Source organism: Ochotona princeps, chromosome 7 (genome assembly GCF_030435755.1).
Source record: "Ochotona princeps isolate mOchPri1 chromosome 7, mOchPri1.hap1, whole genome shotgun sequence".
Lineage (NCBI taxonomy): Eukaryota > Metazoa > Chordata > Mammalia > Lagomorpha > Ochotonidae > Ochotona > Ochotona princeps.
Genome location: NC_080838.1, coordinates 4,437,847 through 4,459,201, shown reverse-complemented (window position 1 = coordinate 4,459,201; position 21,355 = coordinate 4,437,847). Strand labels below are relative to the sequence as shown.

General features: G+C 47.4%; 1 protein-coding gene and 1 pseudogene across 1 annotated transcript in view; one reads left to right on the top strand and one right to left on the bottom strand.

The window, feature by feature from the left end:
• Window positions 1-21,355, bottom strand: part of DCHS2 (dachsous cadherin-related 2) — a 308,466-nt gene that overhangs the window by 279,172 nt on the left and 7,939 nt on the right. The gene's annotated exons all lie outside the window — the stretch shown is intronic.
• Window positions 11,088-20,284, top strand: LOC105942510 (tubulin alpha chain-like; annotated as a pseudogene).

Below are 21,355 nucleotides of genomic sequence, written 5' to 3'. Positions count from 1 at the left end.
AAGATCCATGACATACCCTAACTCACCTCCCAGAGACCTGACCACCAGACGCCAATTCACTGAGGGCTGAGGACTTCAACATCTCAATCTGGGAGAGAGTGAACATTCGGATGGTCTCACACACACAACAGCCAACGCCTGGGGTGATTAAGAGCACGTGGCCTTTTCTGAAGACAGACAGGTGGAAGGCAATTGACAGGGACTTTATACTGGGTCTTGGAAGCAGACAGAGCCAAGCAGAACATTTCAAATAGAAGTAAGAACATCAGGCCCGAGTCACAGGAGACTCAGACAGCAGTTAACAAAGCACCAGGTTTTTACCTGATACGTGATGAGAGAACAACCCCCTTAGTAAGAGATCATTTTAATGACTTTGGGCCCCAGAGCCTTTACTCACACTAACGAGTTTCAACTTAGGTAAAAGTTTCTTTGGCATGTTAAAAATTCAGCCTAGGGTCTGGCGTTGTGGCATAGCACATCCCAGCTGCTCTGTTTCCAATCCACCTTCTTGTTAATGCCCAGGGAAAAGCAGCTGAAGATGGGGCAAGTGTTTGGGTCCCTGCTCCCACATGGGAGACCTAGAAGGGACTCCTAGCTCCTGGCTTCAGCCTGACCTAGCATGAGCCACTGTGGCCATCTAAGCAGTGAACCAGCCAATGGAAGATCTGTTGTCTTCCTTTAAAAAAAAAAAAAAAAAAAAAAAAAACTCAGAGTCAAACTAACTAAATAAATTTTTAAAAAATTAGTCAGTGATGTGTGTGTGTTTGGTTTTGCTTTTGCTGTTGTTTGTTTGTTTGTGGCTCTTTGCATTTGGATTGGGAATGCTAATGACGAACTTTCCTCAAAGGGATCACAATGACTTTCCCCATCAGCCTGAGACACACTCACACACGGTGGGAAGTGTCATCAGCTGACCTTAAAAGTGATTTCCAGCCATCCTTGGTCATGAAGGATTTGCTCATTGAACTCAAATTCTAGAACCATAAATGGGTGAAGTTTCTCTTGTCAGTGGACCATATGTTTTTAAATTGCTGATATTTACAGCTAGTAGTAACACTAGTCAATCAATGAAACCCCGAACCAGGGAGCCTTTGCAGAACAATTAACGTCTACATTGCAAACAAGAGGACTCCCAATGAAACAGTTAAGTATACCTCGGCAGGCTGATGCTAGGTGTTCCACTTTTGTACCTAAAATGCCATGAGACACTTAAATAGCAGAAAGTTCAACCTGTAATTATCACTAAACTATTGCTACTGTGATAATATAGGGGAAAATGGCAAGAGCGGAGAACGAGCAGAGAGGAAAGAAGTGGGAGGGAGGAATCCCTACACCTACAAAAATAATAAGAAATTAAGAATTTTTTAAAAAGACCAATTATCCATGCAAAAAAAAAAACTATTAAATCCTAACAAATTGTGCTAAAAGAACAAAAATTATTGAGCAGGTTTAAATGCTACAGGTTTTCTTCTCAATCAGCTTTTATTATTAGATTTTAATCATGTCTCATTGAAACAGAAACTGTCTCAGTTGCACATACCCGCTTAGGTTGCCTTGGACCTAGGCAAGTATTATATTGCTAGGAGAAAAGCAGCCAGCACTGCAGGGCTTTGTGGGCCTGGTTAATTCCATACTTTTGTTAACAGTACCAGGTGTCTAACAGCATAGTCACCTATTTCTTTTTCCTTTGGGGGTATGTGGGGAGGGTGGGGAACGCTGGGCTGCGACACACCACCGTGGCCACCAGGCGGGGCTGTGGGTTGCCCTGAGGAAGCTCCAGCGGCATATTGGAATGGAAATGACTAAAGGCATGTTTAACAGGAAAGGAATCACTTCTGAGATCTTGCACACTCCGGGCCACTGCACTCACAGGGTGGGTGAGGGAGCGGAGATGGAGTGGTTTGAAGGGGGGAAACCCGAGGACACATTTTTGTCAGACCAAGGCACCTGCCCACATAGGAGACCTGGCTTGGGTTAAACACCATCTGTTGCCAATGGCACAAACAAAAGCTGGGGCTCAGTGGCATACCTGGCAGGGCTAGGCTGTCATAACCACTTGTGACTGTCAGAGCAGCAGGCGGGTCACATCAGGCCAGACCGTGGCACCCACCAGAACATGAGAGACCAGATCTGGGGCAAATTCTGTAGGAGCATTGTGGACTTGCCTCAGTGGGACTGCAGCACCTGCTGGTTTGTTTGCATAGAGAGCTTGGGGTGGTGATGGGTCCAGCAAGACTGGATAACAGAACTAACCTGACAGAAACCCACTTGGCAACTGCGGGTGCTGGAGCTCCAAGGAAGTTGGGCGGGGCCGGGCTGCAGCTCCCACCAGCACATGCAAAGACTGGGGCTGAGGGCAATACTGGGGGTCTCCCTGCCTAGGATGCATCACCCATTGTGTATATAAGGAATGGGCTTGTGGTGGGTTGGCTAGGAAGGGGCACAACACCCATTTGCTCACATGAGAGCTAAGGCTGAGGCAAAACTGACCAGGCAGCTCCATGTACGAGTACGTTTGTTGGCTGGTGCAAGTGACAGACCAAACCTGACATGGCACACAGGCTGGCATACGTGAGTCAAGTTTGCAGTGTGCCCCCAGTGAGGTTTCTTGGGACTCTAGCTGAGACTCCCCAATTAGACCGCAGGACTCAGACCACCACCACAGGGAAAACTCACAGGACGCGTGGTCTGACCTTGGAATGCATGTTATCAGGTCTGGACCTCCTCAGTGGCTGATGCCTGAGCAGTGGACAGAATACCTAGGTGTACATGGGAGACATGATGGCCAGCTCATCTAGGCCTGCAGGGGATGTCTGCTGCCCCATCAGAGGGTGGAGGAGAGAGAAGATTGGCCAATTCTCCTGGCCAAGCTTTGCAGCATGTTCCTGGGTCTACGCATGAAGCAAGGTGGACTTGGTCAGCCATTAGACCTTGGAAAGATTTTCTCAGCCCTGGAGCAACCAAACCAACAACCTCTCAGAACTATCAAAACTATTCAAGTAATACCCTTGGAATATTCTTCCCCACATCAGGGTCTCTAAAATGGCATCAAATGACTGTCCCCTCTCGCTAGATGTTGGTGTAGTTTGACAGCAAGGAGCCGCGACCTCCCTTCTTCCCTGTGGACACAGGAGAAAAACTCAAAAACTGAAACATTTGTTCCATCCACCTTTCTCCATAACCAAGCCTTCCCACCCTAGTCAGAGGCCCACACGGTCATGCATTCTTCTCAACTATGTGAACAATGTCGAAAATAAATTAAAACCAAAAAAGAAACAGAATCTGAGATTTCAGGGGGAAAAAAGCAGAAATTCTGCATCTAGTATGGCTGAGAAGGTGCCTGTGAAGACCTGCTTCCTGCAGGTATAAGCCATAAACTTTTATTAAAATGCAACAAAACACCTGTAGTCTCTAAAGGCTGAATAAAAGCCATCAGATTTGTATGGGTAAAATGCCAGAAGAATGATTCACATGGAATGGGTTTCCCATCTTCTGAAGTTCTTCTGTCAGCAGCAGCCTAGATCCCACGCAGGGTGCTCTGGACAGCCGCACCAGAAACACAGCTTTGCTGTGCCAAAGAATCTGAAGGCAGAGTTCAGGGCGATGATTGCAATAGCAAGCTAAGAGGGAAGCCTCAAAGTGGTGGGAAGCTCTCTAGACAGGCCCCAAACTCTGAATAACTCTACCAAATTTCCTTCTGGCCTTGAACCCTATATCCATGGGGCAGAATGCAAGCAATCCAGCTTAAAAAAAAAAAAAACGAAATGAGATTTTCAGGAGTACCTGAAAGTCAGACTTTGCAGTTTCGAGTCCCACTGAGTTAACTGCCTGCTATAACACAAGCACCAACACTATTCAGAGAAAAATGTAACAGAATCCAAAACCTGCCCAGCATAACATGCACAATGGCCAGAGTACAATGTAAAAGTATTCAACACATGAACAAGTAGGAGAATCTGGTACATTTACAAGACAAAAAAAAAATTAAAGATGCTTATCCAAGGATGATCCAGATGTTGGATTTCCAAATGACTTTATAGCAACTATTGTGGCTGTGGCGGGGGGGGTGGGTAAAGAAAGACAGCTTTGTAACGAATGAAAAGAAGTGGAATATCAACAGAAAGCCACCCACTCCCCCCTCCCAAAAAAAAGGCCTAACAGAAGTTCTATAAAAGAAAGTTACATTTGAAAAAAACTTCTTGAATGAGATTAACAGCAGAGTAGTGGTGAGGAACCAGATATGAACTTGAAAATCAGGCAACACCAACTATCCGGTACATAGAAGGGAAAGCACTGAAAGCTAGGGGAGCTGTGTCACAGAGCGGTGGGCTGAGCTGCCTCTGCAACACTAAAATCCCCCAGGAGCACTGGTTCAAGTCCCCATCAAGTTCTCTTCTAAAGTGCCCAGGAAAAGAACAGTAGAAGATGGCCAAAGTTCCTAGACGTCTACCACCTGTGTGTGTGTAACTCTTTAAAACAAATAAGTAAATCTTTTTTTAAAAAGATTTTATTATTATTGGAAAGCCGGATATACAGAGAGGAGGAGAGACAGAGAGGAAGATCTTCCATCCGATGATTCACTCCCCAAGTGAGCCGCAACGGGCCGATGCGCGCCAATCCGATGCCGGGAACCAGGAACCTCTTCCAGGTCTCCCACGCGGGTGCAGGGTCCCAAAGCCTTGGGCCATCCTCTCCTGATTTCCCAGGCCACAAGCAGGGAGCTGGATGGGAAGTGGAGCCGCCGGGATTAGAACCGGCGCCCATATGGGATCTGGGGGCGTTCAAGGCGAGGACTTTAGCCGCTAGGCCACGCCGCCAGGCCCACAAATAAGTAAATCTTAGAAAAAGATGAGAGCCCCAAGAACTCAGATCCAAAGGTTTCACACACACGTATGTGTAGTGTGGCAGGGTGGATTTTGTGACGCAGCAGAGAAAGCCAGCGACTGCAATGCCGGCATTCCTTGAGGAAAGCCAGTTTGAGTGCCAGCTGCTCCAGCTTCGTGCTGGTGTGCATGAGGAACCAGGGAGAACGGCCCTAGGACTCGGGCCTCTGCCCGTCGCATGCCACCAGGAAGAATCGCCTGGCTTCTGTGAGGACTGAACCAGTGGATGCAAGCTCTCGCTCTCTCCTCCTCTCACTTTGCAATGCTTTCAAATAAATAAATACATCATTTTAAACAAAAGAAACAGAGAAAAAAAAGAGAATGAGGCAAGCAAAACAATGTAGAAATGAAGAAAAAGTAGTTTATAAAAAGATCCCTGTGTTTGTGAGAAATTTAACTTTCTTCATATATATATGAATATATATATATTCACAAAATTAACAAACGTGGTTATCTGTACCTTTTATGTTAAAATGCACTTACAGAGTAATAAAAAATAGCATTAAGAAACTAAATTGAGGGCCCCATGCGATTAAAGTCCTCGCCTTGCGTGCACTGGGATCCTATATGGGCACCAGTTCCAATCCCAGGGGCCCCACTTCCCATCCAGCTCCCTGCTTGTGGCCTGGGAAAGCAGCCTTGGGACTCTGCACCCATGTGGGAGACCTGAGCAGAAAAGAACAGACACTAAATTGAAACTTGGTTTCAATTTGTATAAATGTAATTCCTGTAACTCTCTGTTCAAGTGACAAAACTGAGTATTACCACATTCCAAAGAAAAATTATCTTCCTTCTAAACGTACCAAGATTTAAGACTCAAGGACATTTTACTGAATGAACCGAAATGTTTGCGGCAGTACTTGTTTAGTGGAAGCCAGCAGATTACGTTGAGTGCCATGAACAGGTATTATGCATACTGTCCTTCCTCTCACCTCCACTCTCGATGCTGGAGACTGGTCAAAGCAATGGAAATGGACTAGACATAGGCGTCAAAATGAGACTCTACGGAAGAAAATGCCTTATAAAAATTCGTGCAAGATAAGTTCGGGAAATAGTATCTGCTCACACTGAAATACTGTGTTATTGTTTATGCATAATCCAATAGAACAGCCTTTGTATTATTTTTAACAGTTTGCATTTAAAACCATCTACACTTCAAAGGAAAGTAAACAGTGCATAAACTTAGTTTGCTCTTGACCTCCAAACTTGGTTTTTGTGTAACAGACATTCCTAAGAAGCAGACTAGTCATCTCTACATAAACAATAACTTCCTTTGTGTTTCCAAATGTAAAATCATGAGGAATACACAACATGCAAAGTTTCTCTAAGCACACAACTGTTAAAAATCAAATAGTGTTTAAGTCTATTTATAGTAGGGTTAAGAATAATATTTAATCTCCCCAAAATAGCCATAACAATGCCTAATTCTACACAGCTTAAATGAAGGGCAAAATAAATTTTATAATAATCTAAACAAAATAGTCCTTAGAAGTGGAAGTCAGGTCTTATGAACTGAAGTTTTGAATTAGCTGTCATCAGTAATCAGAGTGATAAGAAATGCCCTCCGGGGCCCAGCGGCGTGGCCTAGCGTAGTGGCTAAAGTCCTCGCCTTAAAAGCCCCGGGATCCCATATGGGCGCCGGTTCTTATCTCGGTAGCTCCACTTCCCATCCAGCTCCCTGCTTGTGGTCTGGGAAAGCAGTTGAGGATGGCCCAAGGCTTTGGGACCCTGCACCCGTGTGGGAGACCTGGAAGAGGTTCCAGGTTCCTGGCTTCGGATCGGCGCGCACCGGCCCGTTGCGGCTCACTTGAGGAGTGAATCATCGGACGGAAGATCTTTCTCTCTGTCTCTCCTCCTCTGTGTATATCTGGCTGTAATAAACTGAATAAATCTTTAAAAAAAAAAAAAGAAAGAAATGGCCTCCTTTGTTTTGTTCTTCCCTTTTACTATCGCTGGGAAAACACAGGTATACCACAGTTCTTTCACAGTGTTTGCTAGAATATTTGTTCATTCTCCAAAAGCATCAAGGATAATACTGGACTTTCTGAGGATTTAGCATGATACCAATCAACAACGTCATCAAAGCAAAAATATTTAGTAATTAAAAATTACTAGTCATCTAAAATAGAAAATGAGGTAGGCAGTTAGCAGAGCAACAATGATACCAGTTAGGCTGCTGTCTTGCCATATTAGGTTACCTTTGCTGAACGCCCAGCTCTAGTTCTTGGCTCAAACTTCCTGCTAAGAAACTCTGGCAGGTGGCAGTGATGTTCAGATAACTGGGTCCCTGTCACCCACACGGAAAATCTGGCTATGGCTTGGATCAATGTAGGCATTTGGAAGTAAATGGAAGTAGGAATGCTTTCTCTCTCTCTCTCTCTCTCTCTCTCTCTCTCTCTCTCGATGCCAATTCCTCTTTAATTAAAGGGAAACTCAAAGCATCTCTTCCTTCCCTTCACCCCATATCCAATCAGAATGAAGATGTTTGCAGGATAATCAATTTAAAAACAAAGCAGACATTAATCAGCCATAATCTTAGAAGTCCATGTTTTCTTTTTCTTCTTTACCTCTCAGGAGACCAGAACTGTGAGAACAAGCCTGGTGGCGCTTCTTTCTTCTGAAACATGCTTGACTTTGGAAGGCCAGAGAAGCATCCAGGGTCATGGAATACATGGAACAGGCAAGCATGACCAGACAAAAAAACAAGAAAAAATGCTGGAGTGCAGATTGCACACACCCTCCTGGTCTTCGTTTCAAGTCAACAGGACCAGCACATCACCCGTGCTCATACGGCTCCTGTCAAGCTCCCAAGGCAAGCACCTAACTAAATTCAGGACAGACATCGTAGATAATACTCACATCAGGACACATTCCTAGGATGTCAAGGGAGGTTCTGGATCATATCCCCAGCCACCTGACATGACTAGCCATTGGGATTTTTAAAACAAGGGACAGTTACTTCTCAGACTCTCAGGTAGCTCCTCAGTGTAATCAAGGCTCAAATGAAGCTATCCGCAACAACTGCTGGGCATTTATCATGTGTCAGGCGCTGCACCCAGCACTAAGGTGCATCATGTCATTTGATCCCCCGCAAACTCTTCCAGTGAGGATCCTATTTGTCATCCCTATTTTATGGATGACACACCGAAGGCTTACAGAGGTTTGGGAACTTGCTCAAGGTGAAGCTACTCTGTGATAGGACTGAAATTTCAACCCAGATTTGCCCGACTCCATTGAGCAGTCTTCCGTCAACTAGATCACTCTCTTTCCGTCCAGATCAAGGACATCTGGAAGTAATGAGAACTAGCAAACCTCGCCATTCTCTCCAGCAAAGGGCTTCCACACACTTCATCAGCGGACTGACATCTGAATGTTTACTGCAAAGTGGTAAAAATCTGAAATGAAGCTAATACAACCCAGGCTTTTAGACAGGAACTGCAAAACACAATTGTTGCTGCAGGCAACAGGACCTGGGGCTGGGAATGGGCCTGTTAATGGAACTTTGGGGACTCCCTCACTGGGCCGCTGGTTCCACTGGTGTGAAAGCTGGAACTGGGGGCAAGCCAGTCTAGGGATGGGACAGGCTGAGCTAGGCCACAGCACTCACTTTAAAGTGCTGGGACTGGGTGTAAGTCATGTCAGGCAGTACCCCTGAGCAGGTGCAAGTTCCAGGGCTGCATGTGGGTCTGGTATGGGAACCGTGGACACTCCTTTGCTGGGCTGCAGCTCCTACTGGTAAGTATGAGAACCAGGATTGGGAGAGGGCCAAGCTGGTCAAAGCAGAAGCACCAGTGACATATGTGTGGGCTAGATCTGGGGGTGGGGTGGGCTAAGCTAAGCTGCAGAACCCATGGATGTGCATGAGAGCAAGATGGAATGTGGGACAGATGAGGCTAACCTGCAGAATATACCAGCAATGCAAAAACTGGGGCTAGGGGGAGGCCTGGTGAGAGTTACTACTCCACTAAGTTCTGGCACCTGCTGGTATGTGTGAAAACCAGGTTTGCAGCAGGCTGGGCTGGGTTATGCCATAGCAGCCATCAGTTTGTGTGACAGATGGGACCTTGGGTGGAACTGATCAGGCAGCTACATCCACCAAGATGTGCTTCGGCTGGTGCAAGTGACAGCCAGAGGCCAGCTCCAGCTGTTTGGAGCTCAAGAAGGGTGTGTGGCATTGGCGAATAGGAAAGACACAGACACTTAGTGCCTTAACAGCTCAAGAAGCTATCCTTTTTATTTACCCAGCCACATCACAATTGTTCTATTTTTACTTCAATATTAAGGCGGCATGCATAGACATTTGGTCATTCTCTCTGCACTTCATGGCTAAGCAGGTGCCCTTAAAGATAATTCTGCAAAATACTGTACGCATATTCTTCAAAGCAAGCCATTGTTCATACTTCAGTAGTAGCAATGGAGTAGCAGCCAGGACTCCGAGGGCAAGGCAAATGCAATTACCTGCTAATCGGTAATACATTCCTACCACATTTCTATTTCTACAATTTACTCATCATTTAATGGGAAAAAAAATGTCACAAGGAAAAAACATAAAAATCCAAGACAAAAGTTTCAAAAATTAAATCCCCCTACAACTACAGGCTCTATAACCCCATAAACAATCAAACAATAACTAAAAGTATATCTCCATAATTTTAATAAAAGCATCCTTTAATTCCTCTAGCCAAAAGTTATATAACAAGCTAAAACAGATACATTCCCTATGCTCCAAAGAAACTGCAAAGACAGCCTAGCCTTTAAGGTCACAGTAACTGTATTTATCACCATAGCAGTTTCAATTCATACTTTCATCACTTCCACTAGGTTGCAGGATTCTTATCAAGCCATTTCCCAGAAGGCATGCTATTTGTCTGGGCCAAATTCCAGGGCAATGGGTAGGCGCACAATAAGGTGTCCAGAAAACAGCTTTGGCTTAATTGTGCTCCTGTGTGTAGTTAAAGGCCCACTCACCAACACATTATCAGTAACATTAACTCCCAAGCTCACACCAGTTACAAAAGCCATCTCACAGGGGCAAACAACAATGCCTCAATAGGTTACAGAATTCCTAGCGGGGTGATTGAGTGTCCACGCAAAAGGGGGTGATTTGCGTCAAGGTGTTCGGACAGACATTCGCCGGGCCTTGCCAAACAGCCGGAAACTCCTCTGGGTCTTGCCAAACAGGGAAGCTATTTTCTTCACACCTTCATGTCATCCACTCCCACTGCACAGACCCCAGCAAGTTGACAGACCAAAACTGACCTGGCACTGGCTGGCACACACAAGAGTTAAGTCTGAGGTCACCCTGTGCCACAGCAGACATAGCCAGGTATGTTCAAAGTCATCCAATAAAAAGATAAAAATAAGAAGACCATTTAAGCAATATTAAAGACTAATGCACCTTTATTCAATAGAATATTTCATGTTAATAGATTCAACTGTCTCTTCTCACAGGAAAGATTCAGTTAATGAACCTCATCAATCACATGATGTGACATTAAACAACAGGCAATAATAAATTCAATATGTCACATGCTACACTTCAGCAGCTATATTTTCTTCACAACCTCATGAGACTAACAGACGCAAAAGGAGACCACTTTGGATCAAAGGCTAAAGCAAAGTGCTGATTTCATCATCAAGAAACATGCTACATTAATCAAGCCAGTTTATCAGACTTATGGACCAGGGTCTTAACATACAACCAGATCTGGAAAGAGATGGGTGAACAGGTAGTAGAAGCCAATTGTTACAAGGCCCAGAAAAGGGAAGATGCCCATAGACTTGATATGGGAATACTGCAAATGATGAGAAGGGTATATTTAATGCCAGAGAGGAGAAAGAAGAGAAAGGGATAATTGTAAAACAGAGTCAGAGAAGATGAGCGAGGTGAAAGGTGGACCAGGGGTGGATGGTTTGATTTGGACAGATAAAAATCACCTAGCTCTTAGACTGGGATGGTCTAGACACAGAAAAGTCCAATAGGGGCAGCAAAGGCTCAGAAAATGTTCGTCTTCTGGTCTCTCCTGATTACTCAGGCGTGTTCACCTGTAAAGAGTAAGGGAACGAGGTATGATACTCCGACTGAAGCTTAGGAGGGGAAGTGGATGCTAAAGGGAGCTCCTCAAGGAGTGTTCAAGGCCCAAGTAGATACCATGTGTTTTGAGAATAGACTCATCACTTGAATTATTCCAGCTGTTCTCCACAATGCAAGTGGTGGTGATGGTGGTGATGGTGGCGGTTATGATAGTGGTGACGGTGGTGGTTATGATAGTGGTGATGATGGTGCTGGTTATGCTGATGGTGACGGTAGTGGTGGTAATGGTGGAGTTGGTGGTGATAGCAGTGATGGTGACGGTGGTAGTGATGCTGATGACAGTGATCGTGATGATGGTGCAGACAGTGGTGATGGTGATGATAGTAGCGATAGTGGTATTAGTGGTGGTGGTTATGGCGGTTATGGTGGTGGTGGTTATGATGGTGGTGATGGTTATAATGGTGACAGTGATGGCGGTGGAAGTGGTGGTGGTGGTGGTGGAAGATGTAGAGCTTGTTTACGTAGGGTAAGTGATTTGTACAACAGGCATGGAACAGCAAAGCTTAATTTGGTGAATTGAGGAATCCCAGCTGGATAAGACAGGAATTAGCAACACAGGAGACTACTCCTGTGCAAGGAGAGGAAAAGTAAAGGGACTAAAATCAAAGACTGAGAGAGTTGTAAGGCTAGGAGACTACAATGAGAAACTAAACTGAAATTTAAGAGGAGGAACAGTACTAGAAGATTCCAGATTGCAGGCCCTGGCTATGGGATACAGTTCCCAGAGCAGAAGCAACAGTGAACCAAGTCTAGGGGTCGGCACTGTGGTGTAGCAGGCTAAACCTCCGCCTGCAACACCAGCATCCTGTTTAAGCATGAATTCATGCTCCAGTTGCTCTACTTTCAATCCAACTTATGGCCTGGAAAGGCAACAGAAGATGGCCCACATCCTTGGGCCCCAGCAACCACATGGGGACCTGTCAGAAGTTCCTGACTCCTGGTTTTGATCAGCTCAGTCCCAGCCATGACCATTGGGATTACTTAGGGGGGAATCTGCAGAAGATTTTTTTTTCTCTGTCTCTCCTATCTGTAACTCTGCCTTTCGAATAAAAATCAAATCTTAAAATTAAAATTAAAAAAAAAACTGGTCCACTGATAAGACCAGACTGCTTGAATGACGAGAGAGAGCATGGCCCAAGTCTGTCAGCATCCTCAGTGTGTTTGAAGGACTGGCTAGCAAATGCGCAGGGAGAGGGGAGTGGGGAATATGCAAGGCAGAGCCAGGGGCAATGGTCCTTAACTGCAGAAAGCATGCCACAGTGTAGGAATACCTCGGAAGATGGGGCACAATGTCAACCACTTCTCTAGACTGTGGTCCATGGTGCTGTGGAGAGCAACTAAGCAGCACGTTCCTCTCAGAACAAGTTCCGCAGCCAGAATCACATCCGTGGGCAGTCTCTCCCTCCAGCCAGCATCACATCACACCCGTGGGCAGACCCTCCCTCCATCTAGCATCACACACCCATGGGCAGATCCCCCCTCCAGCCAGCATCACATCCATGGACAGACCCTCCCTCCAACCAGCCAGCATCCAAAGAATGGACTTTTCATCTCTTTGGCCGCAAACAGCAAGAGACATACCTGTTTTACACCTGTTTGGGTGTAAACCAAAATTGAAACCCATGTACAGCTTTATCATAACATGCGTACATATTTCATGAACTTTATTGATAACCCTCATTTCTCTAAACAACCTTAAAATAAGATTTATTTACTTATTTTGAAAATCAGAGTCACAGAGACAGAGGGAGAAAGGAAGAAAGAGTTCCCAGATGGCTTCAAGGCTAGCACAAGGCCAGGTTGAAGCCAGGAGCAAAGCGTTTCATTCATGTTTCCCACATGGGTGACAGGGGTCCAAACTCCTAGCCAGCTTTCGCTGCTTTGCCCAGGCCACTATGAGGGAGCTGGATGGGAAGTGGAACAGCTGGGACGTGAACTTGCACTTACTGGCGTCATAGGCAGAAGCTTTAACTGCTACGTGACGTATCAGCCCCAAACTTTAGTCAACCTCTCTCCCATACTGTGATGTGAAGTCTCAACATATCCTTCAGGTTTTTTGTCTCTGGAATTCTGGCCAATAATTCCAACTCAATATATGAAAAAATTCAACTAAGGAAGCATTTATCCTGCAAATTCTCAACACCCGCTTTTCCTATTCCTCCTGCCGACCCATACTGAAAACATGGCATTTTCTTTTTTTTTTTTTAAAAGGTTTTTTTTTTTTTTTAAAGGTTTTTTTTTTTTTTTATAATCCATTTTATTGTATTGTTGTTGACAATCTTTACATAGTTAACTATAGTTGAAGGAAAATCAAGAAAGAGAAGAAAAAGAAAAAAAAAAAAAGGTTCAGGGGGATAGGGAGGTGGGCAATGCTATTATGTCCATATTGTTTCCATCATGTATCTGAGGTAAAAGGGGATATTGAGGGAGAAGCCCCACCCGGTTTCCCGCCCACCCCAAGTCCCGGATGTGGGGCATGCTCTGAGATATGTGCTCAAGTGGAGTTAATAGTTCTCCAGTTATGAGTCACTGCCAGTTTCGCTCGATGAGGTGGTCCACTGATTGATATGGTCCATCATGAAGTCTCCATTTGTCCCATATTTCGCTGCCAACATGTAGCTGAGATGAATGATTGTCCTATTCTGTCTTCTGTCTTTTCTTGGTTAGAATTCTGAGTCCAGCAGTTCAAGTGGGGAGATCTCCAAAGATACTTTGAGGTATTCCCAGACCAGATTCTTGTATGTTCTAGCAAGCACAGGGCCCGGCACAGTCCATCACCCTGATCAGCTGGTGGTTGCAATTGCTGTGTTGGTTCTGTTTTCAGTCCCGAGTTGCACTGGAACCAATGGGTGTTGCAGTCCAGTCTGGTTCGGCCCTTACATCAACCAGTGGGAGCTGCAGCCTAGTCGGGGTGACCCACAATAACCCCCACCAAGCCTGCCCCCTACCCTGGTTTGCCAATTTGTGTAGCAGAAGACCAGTCTGTCCCCCATCCCATTTGGCTCTGGTACTTGTCAATGGGTATTAAAGCTTAGTCCTATCTAATCGACTCAACCATCCAGCCCTCACAGATGTTGTTGAGTGCCTCTGTCTAGCCATCCCAGCCCCCGTCCTAGTTTTCATGCCCTCCCACGGGACTAGTGACCCAAGAAGGGGGAACCCACTTTTTCCCTCCCAGGTCTCTCTGTCCCGGTTTATGCACTCTTTAGGTGGTCCTGTGATTTGACTCGACAGAATTAGTCCCCAGTGCCAGCTTCTGCCAGCTGATGCTGTGGCCCTGATCTTGTCCACATGCAGCGCACAGGTGTTGTAGCCTTGCTTAGTCGTGTCTGTCTCTATCCCAGCCAACACTCTCCAGTGGGAGTGGTTGTCCAGCGAGGGGACCAGCCCCTTAACCCCCCCGCCAGCTCTGCCCCTCCCTTCCTGGATCTCACGTGTGCTGGATGGGTGCTGCATTCATATCCAGTACAGGCAACCACGCCCTGGCGTTCCAGAATGTGTACTGGTTTTGTCGCAACCAAACCCGGCCCATTCCACACTCTGTTCTGGTGATCGGATTTGCCAGAGGATGACATGAACTGATTCAGCCTGGCCTGCTCCTGACCCATGCCGAATGCATGCCAGTGGGAAACTTTTCATGGCCTATTCTGGGCTGTTTCCAATCATGCTTCTCGCGCTTACCTGCAGGGACTGTGTCCTGCCAGAGGAGTTGCCCAGGCTCCTCCATCAGAACCCCTCCCAATGCCAGATTTTGCGCTTGCCAGGGGGTTCTTGAGCCAACCCTACTCAGTTCACCTCCTGTCCTAGCAGGAACAGTGGCTTTTCCTGGCTGGCTTTCACCCCATTCTGACTCTTGTTGTTGGATGTTTCAGCCCAGCCATGGCTCGTCCATACCCACATACAGCTCACACATGGCTCAGAAGGGGATTGAGACCCAGCCTAGTCAGTCCCACATCTACCCTGTTTCTCCATAACACCAGATGGTGCTGGGATCTGAACCGGCCTGGTGCTTCCAATCCCAGCCCACACTAGTGCCTCGGGTGACTGCAACTGTTTCCTAGATAGAACGCAGCCCCCATTCCAGCACATACACCCCTTGGTGGGAACCTCATCCCAGCTGTGGCATCCCAGTTTGGGACCGTTCCTAGCTGTAAATCACGCACCTGCACGTGGTTGCTCCGAGGACCATTAGGTGCCAGCCTGCTACACAAGCCGGAGCTTATCTTTTACTTGATAGGTGTTCAAAGCTCAGCATTATTGAGGGATTGGAAGTTCTTCAAAGGAAGAGTTACTGGCATTGGGAATCTTTAGGATTGACTCAGATCCCAGAAACAGTGGGGTCACTCTAGAGCTATCTCAGCAGCGATTCAGACGTCCAATACCCCAGAGCTCCCCGGCCGGGCGGCCAGCAGGCTCAGCCTGGCGCCAAATGGCACACTGGCCGCCCGGGCCCAGCCCGCCATGAGCCATGGGCACATGGCGGACTGGGTTCGGGATCCGAGCTAGACGTCCTCTCCCGCAGCCCTCGGCTCGCCTCTGGCAGCCGGAGGTTAAATCCTGCAGGCCCGAGGTTGCGCCCCTCCCCAATCCCGTTCACCCACCACCCAATGAGGGTGTTGGGTGGGTCCCGGACATGCCCAGTCACGGAGGCCTCCCCCCTCGGCGTACTCACCCCAGAAGGAAGCAGGCCGCACCCAGGCATGTCCGGGCCCAGCCCGCCATGAGCCATGGGCACATGGCGGACTGGGTTCGGGATCCGAGCTAGACGTCCTCTCCCGCAGCCCTCGGCTCGCCTCTGGCAGCCGGAGGTTAAATCCTGCAGGCCCGAGGTTGCGCCCCTCCCCAATCCCGTTCACCCACCACCCAATGAGGGTGTTGGGTGGGTCCCGGACATGCCCAGTCACGGAGGCCTCCCCCCTCGGCGTACTCACCCCAGAAGGAAGCAGGCCGCACCCAGGCATGTCCGGGCCCAGCCCGCCATGAGCCATGGGCACATGGCGGACTGGGTTCGGGATCCGAGCTAGACGTCCTCTCCCGCAGCCCTCGGCTCGCCTCTGGCAGCCGGAGGTTAAATCCTGCAGGCCCGAGGTTGCGCCCCTCCCCAATCCCATTCACCCACCACCCAATGAGGGTGTTGGGTGGGTCCCGGACATGCCCAGTCACGGAGGCCTCCCCCCTCGGCGTACTCACCCCAGAAGGAAGCAGGCCGCACCCAGGCATGTCCGGGCCCAGCCCGCCATGAGCCATGGGCACATGGCGGACTGGGTTTGGGATCCGAGCTAGACGTCCTCTCCCGCAGCCCTCGGCTCGCCTCTGGCAGCCGGAGGTTAAATCCTGCAGGCCCGAGGTTGCGCCCCTCCCCAATCCCGTTCACCCACCACCCAATGAGGGTGTTGGGTGGGTCCCGGACATGCCCAGTCACGGAGGCCTCCCCCCTCGGCGTACTCACCCCAGAAGGAAGCAGGCCGCACCCAGGCATGTCCGGGCCCAGCCCGCCATGAGCCATGGGCACATGGCGGACTGGGTTCGGGATCCGAGCTAGACGTCCTCTCCCGCAGCCCTCGGCTCGCCTCTGGCAGCCGGAGGTTAAATCCTGCAGGCCCGAGGTTGCGCCCCTCCCCAATCCCGTTCACCCACCACCCAATGAGGGTGTTGGGTGGGTCCCGGACATGCCCAGTCACGGAGGCCTCCCCCCTCGGCGTACTCACCCCAGAAGGAAGCAGGCCGCACCCAGGCATGTCCGGGCCCAGCCCGCCATGAGCCATGGGCACATGGCGGACTGGGTTCGGGATCCGAGCTAGACGTCCTCTCCCGCAGCCCTCGGCTCGCCTCTGGCAGCCGGAGGTTAAATCCTGCAGGCCCGAGGTTGCGCCCCTCCCCAATCCCGTTCACCCACCACCCAATGAGGGTGTTGGGTGGGTCCCGGACATGCCCAGTCACGGAGGCCTCCCCCCTCGGCGTACTCACCCCAGAAGGAAGCAGGCCGCACCGAGGCATGTCCGGGCCCAGCCCGCCATGAGCCATGGGCACATGGCGGACTGGGTTCGGGATCCGAGCTAGACGTCCTCTCCCGCAGCCCAACATGGCATTTTCTTTTATTTCTGCACCTCTCCAGATGTTTTCAAGTTTATTTTTTATATTAATTTTTATTTTTGATAGTTGTAGGGTCATAAGGGTCAAGGGCTATAGGAAGGTGGGTGAGACCACCATTGCCACATTCTCTTGTTTCTTCCTATATCTGAGGCAAGGGGGGGAAGAAGCAGGGAAGCCACACCCAGCCTCCCGAACACCTCTGCACCCTGGGGGAACTTGTACAATGGGAAAACCAAATGACTCGGTCAGAAGCGGCCCGAAGCATGCCTTCATCAGCCCAGCAGAGCTTGCCACCATGTGCACAGGAGGATCTCAAATGTTTTTTCTATCTATCACACTGAACATAATATATCATTTTATGTTCATGCAATATAAAACCATGACTAAACAAGCAAAGGATTTTAAAGAGCATTTCTCCCAAGAAGGGGCCCGGCAATGATAGCTTAGTGGCTAAATTCTTGCCTTGCACATGCCAGGATCCCATATGGGCGCCGGTTCTAATCCCAGCGGCCCGACTTCCCATCCCGCTCCCTGCCTGTAGCCTGGGAAAGCTGCCGAAGACGGCCCAAAGCCTTGGGACCCTGCACCCATGTGGGAGACCTGGAAGAAGCTCCTGGCTCCTGGCTTGGGATCAGCTCAGCTCTGGCTGAAAGCAGCCACTGGGAGAGTGAACCAGCAGACAGAAGATCTTTATATCTCTCCCTATAAAAATAAATCTTTTTTTTGTTTCAAGCATATCAAATATTTATTTATCTGAGCAACAAAGGACTATGACACATTGACAGGCATGGAAACACAACCCAATACAATACAACCAAAACTGCTTCCAATACGGCCAGTGAAAAGACAGAATACCAGGTGGTCCCAAATGTCTGAAGTTCTTTGAACAAAAAGAGAAAGTCCCTAACCCTTGGTTTAAAGACAATATTCATTTATTGCCCAAGTGATGGTTTCCTGGGAGCACAGTGGAATAGACAAACTCTTTTTCTTCCCTACAACACACAGAAGGCTTAGCAAACCACTCCAGTTTAAAAATTGTTCTGGGGTCCAGTAGCTTTTTTTTTTTTTTTTTTTTTTTTTTTAACTTTCAGTTCAATGAAAAGCTAAATGTAACCTCCTTCACCACCTCCCAAGGGCAAGAACTTTTCTGAGGCACACCTATGCTCCTCTGGTTTTAATTCAGCAAGATTCAAATAATCTGGTTTTTGTAAAAATGGACCTAGCATGATCTGCTTGATGGTTACGAAAGTATAAATTACTCCCACAGCCGTTCACTTTTAATTTACAATGTAGAAGATGAGGGGAATCCATTAGCAGAAGCCTGTGGTTTCGTTGTTAATAAAATTAATTTATTGTCGGGTTTCAAGCCCCACAGAAAGGGAATCTTACTAATCACAACTTTCTGAATTCCATCCAAAATGCTTATTTGGGGTTGAAACACGTAGAAATGCCTTACATACTTTATGCACAAAAAAATATGCTGCTGCAGGGGAAAGCATTCATGACAGGTCTTACAGAAAAAAATGTATGTATCATAACAGAGAGCCTCAATGTCCTACATACAGTAAGCTTTCCCTTCTCCAAGGCACCTGAGCCCTTCCTGACCCTACTGGTTCCTATCATAAAACGGCAGTTATCTCCAATAACATCGATGTGTGATCAGTTTGACTATCGTGCTATTATGATGCTTGTTTTGAAATATCCCTCATCCTACTCAACAGTAATTCCAAAGCAAAAGAACAGTGATGCTGGCAGTTCAGGTACATGAGTTCAGAAAGTGTAGCCTTTTAGTATCACCTCACATCATCATTAGACCAGTAAGGTATGTTGAAAGAAAGACCATATTTATATAAATTTTATCACGATGTATTGTTAACATTTTTCTTATTAATGTTGCTATTTTTCACTTAAGTCTGCCTAATTTGTAAACTAAATTTTAGCAAAGATGTAAACAAAGGGGGAAAAAAAAACACAGTATCAACCAGTTTTTGCCTTATCCCTGGTTTGAGGTATGCTCTGGGGATCTTGGAACACACTCCCAGTGAATGAAAGATCAATTTTGCATAGCATTTACTGAATGAGGAACTATGGCCAGAAAAGTTACCAGGGACAGCAAATGGCTGAGCCAGAATTGGAAGCGAGCTTTTCTGACTGGAAGTCCAGTGCTCTCTCTGGTCAGGCTTTCAAAACATCTCCAAATAATGATGACTGATAAAACAGGATCTACGGCACTTGAATCAGTCATACCTGTACATTTGAGAGGGATCCAGACGAATGTTTACTTAGTCTAACTTTGGTGGTTGGCAATCCACTATACTCGCTTTTGATGGAACGCCTCTCTCTCTCAATTACGGCAAGAAGTCCAAGCTAGAGTTCTCCATCAACTCAGCCCCACAGGTCTCCACAGCTGTGGTAGAGCCCTACAACTCCATCCTCACCACCCACACCTCCCTGGAGCACTCTGACTGTGCCTTCGTGATGGACAATGAGGCAATCTATGACATCTGCTGGAAAAGTCCCGATTTCGGGCACCTCCATCACACTAACCTGAACCGCCTTATGAACCAAGCCATATCCTCCCATCACAGCCTCTCAGGTTTCAGGGATCTCTGAATGTTGACCTGAATGAGTTCCAGACCAATTTGATGCCCTATCCCTACATCTACTTCCCTTTGGCCAGTTACGCCCCAGTCATCTCTGTTGAGAAACATGAATAGCTTTCTGTGGCAGAGCTCACCAATGCTTGCTTTGAGCCAGACAGCCAATTGGTGAAATGTGACCCTCGCCATGGTAAATACATGGCTTGCTGCCTATTATACTGTGGGGAGATGTAGTTCCCAAAGATGTCAACTCTGCCATTGCTACCATCAAGACCAAGCGGAGCATCCAGTTTGTGGACCGGTGACCCACTGGCTTTAAGGTTGGCATTAATTACCAGCCTCCCACTGTGGTGCCTGGTGGAGACCTGGCCAGGGTCCCGCGAGCTGCATGCATGCTGAGCAACACCACAGCCATTGCCCAAGCCTGGGCTCGTCTGAAATACAAGTTTGACCTCATGTATGCCAAGCATGCATTCGTTCACTGGTACGTGAGTGAGGGCATGGAGGAGGGAGTGTTTTCAGAGGCTCGCGAGGACATGGCTGCCTTGGAGAAAGATTATGAGGAGGTGGGAGTAGACGATGCTGAGGGAGAGGATTAGGGTGAGAAGTATTAGCCTGTCCGCAGCCACTGGCTGTTCTGCCTAGACTGTTCTGTCCTGTGTTGCTGTCCATTGTGTCCCTAATATGTCAATAAAGGTAATAGTCCCTCTAGGACTGTACAGTTTCGTTTTGTTAGGAGCCACCATTAACAGGTGAAAACCTTCTTAGAGAGATGCTACATGGCTGATGCTGTGGTACTGCCAGTTAAGCTGCCTCCCATGACATCAACATCCCATGTGAGCACGAGGCTTGAGCCCTGGCTGCTCCCCTTCCAATGTACTCCCTGTACCTGGGAAGGCAGCAGATGATGATCCAAGTACTTGGGCCCCTGCTACTCACATAAGAAGTCGTGGACGGAGTTACATGCTGCTTTCAACCAGTCCTAACCCTGGCCATTTAGCAGACGAAAGATTCTTTGTCTCTCCTTTCTGCATATATAATTCTGCCTTCCAAATAAATACTCCAAATAAATACAAAATACATGTCAGTAAGACAGAGTATAGCTTTCACTGCCTGAAGCACCTGCACATATATACCTAAAATCCAACTTAAGCTGATTTATGAGATCATGGTGCAGGAGAATACTTACTTCGAGTGTCATTTTTACAATTGTTCCTGAACCTCTTTCAGGCTAAAGTGTGTCTTTACCATTTCCAGATTTCTGATTTACTGATGTTGAGCAACAGATGACACACATGGAGCACTTGGTTGGCAGCAGCCAATCAATGTTCTGAGCACATACATATTAGTGGGTTACCCACACAAACTTCTACCACGTTCACATTAATATCCAAATGGGAAAGCTGAGGCCCAACACGGAGCACACACCAATCACCGCTACTTCTCAGCACTGCAGTTGACAAAGTTCAACTGTGAAGGCTATGAACACTCCAACAAGTGAAAAACACTCATCTTTACTCACAGAACCAAGACCCAGGCAACACAGTGACAAGTTAGAAGTTACATACGGACTGCAACTAGAGACACAGCCCACAGATCCTAGATTATACCCCCTTCTGTCATTACAGAGCCAATGGTTATTACCTGATTCCAGTATTCACACAGAAAAGGCAGCAAAGCCTGTT